Below are 4817 nucleotides of genomic sequence, written 5' to 3' on the forward strand. Positions count from 1 at the left end.
TCCGCAAATCTTGCAATAGGGCCAGTACTAGAAGAGTTAAAATGGCTCTCCTATAAGCAAAGTTTATCTGCATTTGCCTTTTAAGCAAAGCAGATTTTCTGACTACTGTGTGCTCCGGTATGGGAATCAGATTAAAAACAATGTTTGAAGAAAAAAAAAAAGATAGAAAATACTAACTTGAATGTGCTTTCCTCATATTATCCCCTCTCCAAGGGAAATACAGGAGAGAGGTTGATTCTGGTGAAGAGTGGTGCAAAAGCAGATGAAATCCCACTAGGATTCTGGGTTACCAGGAAGGAATAAATACTTTATTACCCTAATGGAAAGCAGGTAGACTTTATTCAGCTGCATTATCAACAATGAAACCACTGTTTCATACACAAAGAAAACAGAAATAGGCCCACTTTAGGCAAATGTGGGGGTTTTTTGGGGGGGAAGGTTGTTTTTTTGTTTGGGGTTTGTTTGTTTGTTTGTTTTTTTGTTTTAAAGACATCCTTAGAAGTGTGCAGGAAAAGAATGCAAGCTGTCTCACAGAGCAAAGCACTGACCTTAGCTCACTTCCGAGTAGAGAGAAAAGAATGTGTGCAATGTCTCTTTTGCCTCTCCTGCTAATTTTCTGCCCAGTCTGTGGTACAGGCATCCAGAAGAGAGGAATAGGACAGCCCTTCTCTTGCCATCCCAGGGCGAGATGCACAGAAGCATCGTAAGGAGCAGAACCCAGCACATAGACTCAAGTTCACGCCATCTGCAAAGAGACTTTTGTGGTCCCTGTCATCACAGTTCTAGAGTTCTGGCAAAATATGCCTATTTGTGCATTAACACTCAAGATAATCAGGGTGACCTATTTGTTATTACCACTAAAATTGAAGCACAGTTATTAATTAAGACTACCTATACTGTAAAAGAATTTAAGACTAATTTCTAATGCCCATCACTTAAAATCGCTGTTCAGAACTCATGCCTCTTCTCTACATCAAGGCTGTTTTGATGATACTTCTCAGCCAGAGTTGCAGTCTGCTGGTATAGTGTAAAAGCAAAATTATCAGCTATATATACACACTGTACCAACATAAAGCAGAGACAGTTAAAAGGTATGAGATTATATTGTCTTCTCTGTCAATCTCAGAAGTATTTTGTTTGATATTTTCTAATGTAACAAGCTCTTACAGTACAGATGCACAAAACAGCCACTACTGACATCACATCAGCCTGCATCACCTGCAGGTGGTAATTTCCAAGGTGGTTTGCTCATTTTCAGCTACCTTTCCAGAATCACCTTGGCACAGATGTCATATTCCCCGCAAGAAAAGAAGGGCATAGTATGATCCCCATTTTACTGCTGAGAAAGAGAGCTGAGCAGATTTTCAGTGACCAGAAAGAGAACGAACAGAAACCGGGCAAAGTTCCTGGACTTCATTACTACTGTTAGAGCAATTCCCTTTAACAGCCAGCTACACGTAGATCCAAACCTCCTCAGTTTTATTTCTCTAACAAGGTAAAGTACAGGCTAAATGCACGTAAACATTTGCCATCTTTGGAACTAAAACACTGAGCATGATTTGCTTTGGACATTAATTTATTTGGTTCTCATACAACTTCAGTCATACAAAAACCGTACCTCAGAAGGCATTTCCTAACTGAAAGGTAAACTTAATATTCTTTTAAGCACCAGAAATATGTTTGACAATAAACAGAGTACATGAAGACAGGAAATATATGCATAATGTTAAGCCAACTGTCTGTTGGAACCTATATTTTCTTAACCTCTATGTTAGGGAGTCTCAGTTCTCCATGATAACCTGAATGTTCTTTGCTTTGCAGGTCTGAGCCCCAGGACAGGATCAGACAGTATAAGCTGGATAGACACAAGTCTAAACCACTGAGGAAAGACATGTATATGCTATTTCCGGAATGGATAGCAAGAATTCTATCTGGAAACATTCCTTATAGCTGTCCTCCCTGGACTTTGCTCCCTCATAAAGAGCATGAGCTGTATCTGGTCATCAGTTCTCAGTTATACGGACTAAAATAAACCAAAACCCTTCTTTGCTGATGTGAACCAAACAACTGAAAATTCAGGGAAGGATTGAGGCCCCACCCTGGAAATCCCACTCCTTCAAGTCATACCACTTATGATATGCTGAGGGTGGCAGACAGATGCTAGCATGGAGATAGGCAAGAAGTCAGCCTAAGCTGAGCAACTTCACATGAAATCAGCACAAAACCAAGAAAGCTGCCAGGCAGGCACAGTCAGGTTTTCTGGGTCACAGAACAGAACTTCATGCTTCTGACAACAGCAGAACACACACGCCGCCAAAAAACACACAGGAGGAGAGGTCAGGATGCCTTCTCAGGGGAACACCAGGGGGCAAGTTTATCACTCAAAGCTGTTTCACCTTTCAGACAGCAAACACAGTAGAATAAGTCATTATCAGGGTGGGCGCTGTTCTGCTCTTGGACCCCTTTTTGGGCTGCTTTTCCCTCTAGTCTAGGCATCATGCAGATGAGCAACAGGTCCAGGTAAGATCTTGTCACACCACAGGGCTTCTCCATTGGGTTCTGAACTACCTCTTCCCTGGGAACTGTTGCAAATAAATGCTTGTTGCTCTACAAGAGGATAGCGGAGTAACACAAGAAAGGCCTCGACAGTTGTCCTACTGTGGCCATTAGGGGGGGAAAGCTGTGTATCTCTTCACACTGAACCTGAGTTTATCATGGCTTCAGTCCCCTCAGGGTTTTTCCACTGCCTCCTCCCCTCCTCAACAGGAAGAGGATGGAAAGCATGGAGAATAACGAATGTAAGTCACAAAGTCAACAAGAGGGTCCCTTCCATTGAAAGGGATGGAGGAAGAGGAAGGAAAAGGCAGCCTGGGGGTGAAAGGAGCAGTCCAAGAGCTTGTTTGCAGGGGAACAAAGGCAAACTAAACGGAGAGAGTCAAAGCACAGATATCACTGACTGTCAAATGCCTCTTGGGGTGCTGTCTCAAGAGTAAAGCAGCACTGGTGTCTGTCACCTTACAACACACACCTGGCCACCTTGCTCCCATTTGCTTTGGAGATTGACACACTTTTGCATGTGTGCTTCTCAGTGTTAGTTGACTTACACTAGCTCTCCTGAGAGACCCCGTGGAGACATCGGGAAAGAGACGCAAAGAAAGGCCAAACAACTGAAGCTAGTGATTGTGCATCTCAAGCTCTGGTTCTCAATTCACTTACAAGGAAACAAAAATAGGCAGTTGGATAGGACAAACACTGCTGAATCTTTGCTATTAAATGAAACCAACTCTCATTATTTCTGCACCTGCCTTGTAATTGTGACAAGCAGGGTAAATGCAAATGCACTCTAGTTAATTTTAGTTTTCTGAAACCACATAAAAATGAAGCAAAATTTGGATTTGGAATATCATCCATGCTGAAACAAAGCTTTATAACACCTTCTGAGACAGCCATAAAACTGTTGCTGCATATCAAAACAATGAAAAGAGAGCCCAGTGCATGTTAATGTGACAGCTTTACAGTACATTACACCTCTTAGCTATTTTTATAGATTTATAAGAACTGAATTTCCCAGTTGTTCTACCTACCCGCAGGCACCACTGCCATGGATATAAGTCATTCACCCACCCACTGTATGCAAGATGTTAGATACTGAGTGCCCAGGACCAGACTGATTACTCACAAAACTAAAAGGTCCATGAACAGCTACCCTGTGGGGAAACACTCAGGTTCAAAGCTATCGTTTTCTTCCCTTAAAAATACACTTCTTTTCAGAAATGCAGAAGCTCTGAAAAACCACAGAAACAGAAAGAGTGAAGCAGCCAGTATTTCAGTTTGATAATATATCCTAGTACAATAACTCAATACCAAAAAGGGTGGACATTAGAGCCTGGATGAACAGTTTCAGAACACCACAGTTAGTGAAAGGTGCCTATAACAAGCTTTATATTTGTACAGTGAGCAAATCCATTATTCAATATCCTCAATGGCATATGCTAGATCTCATGGATTAGGAGCTTTTGCGAAGCCTTTGTAACATGCTTCTCCCCAGCTCTATTTCTACCTATCATTAGTTCTAATTTCCATGGGAGCTCTCCAGGCATTAGCCTTACAAAAGTCACCTGAATTACTGAGGACAGGGAATAAAATACCTGCAGGGATTTCACAGCTGTACCCAGAGGTTTCAACCATTGTATACATTCTTTTCAGACGATGCCCAGTTTCCAGGCATTTGGTCCACATGGGGCTATCCTGTTGATCTATTGTGTCTTTCAAGAGCTGGTTTCTTGGTCTGTTGGATTTTTGATTACCTGACAGGAACTTCTATTTATTTCCTAGCAATGAAGCAGAAAATGTCTCATGATTTAATGAGTCTACAGGTAAAAATAATTTTAAAATACATGCCATCCTCAGAGATCAAGTGGACTTGCCACAATTTTAGATCCTGTATGGTTTATTAAGCAGAGAATAATACATGTCACAAAAGACATTCAATAAACTAGAGGAATGCTATTTGAATGATTTGTGGATGGTCAGTCAGGGAACATTTAACCCATTTCTGATGATGGAGAATTATTTAATACATGTCCAGAAACAGGCAGAAGTAGATATATAAAGACTACTGGGAAGTCATTCACCATCACACGTCCTCAACACCAGACAGTTGTTGGGTGTCCTATGAACAGTGAGCAAATCCATTATTCAATATCCTCAATGGTATATGCTAGATCTCATGGATTAGGAGCTTTTGCGAAGCCTTTGTAACATGCTTCTCCCCAGCTCTATTTCTACCTATCATTAGTTCTAATTTCCATGGGAGC

This window comes from Pygoscelis adeliae, unplaced genomic scaffold, assembly GCF_000699105.1.
Source record: "Pygoscelis adeliae isolate BGI_AS28 unplaced genomic scaffold, ASM69910v1 Scaffold62, whole genome shotgun sequence".
Classification (NCBI taxonomy): Eukaryota; Metazoa; Chordata; class Aves; order Sphenisciformes; family Spheniscidae; genus Pygoscelis; species Pygoscelis adeliae.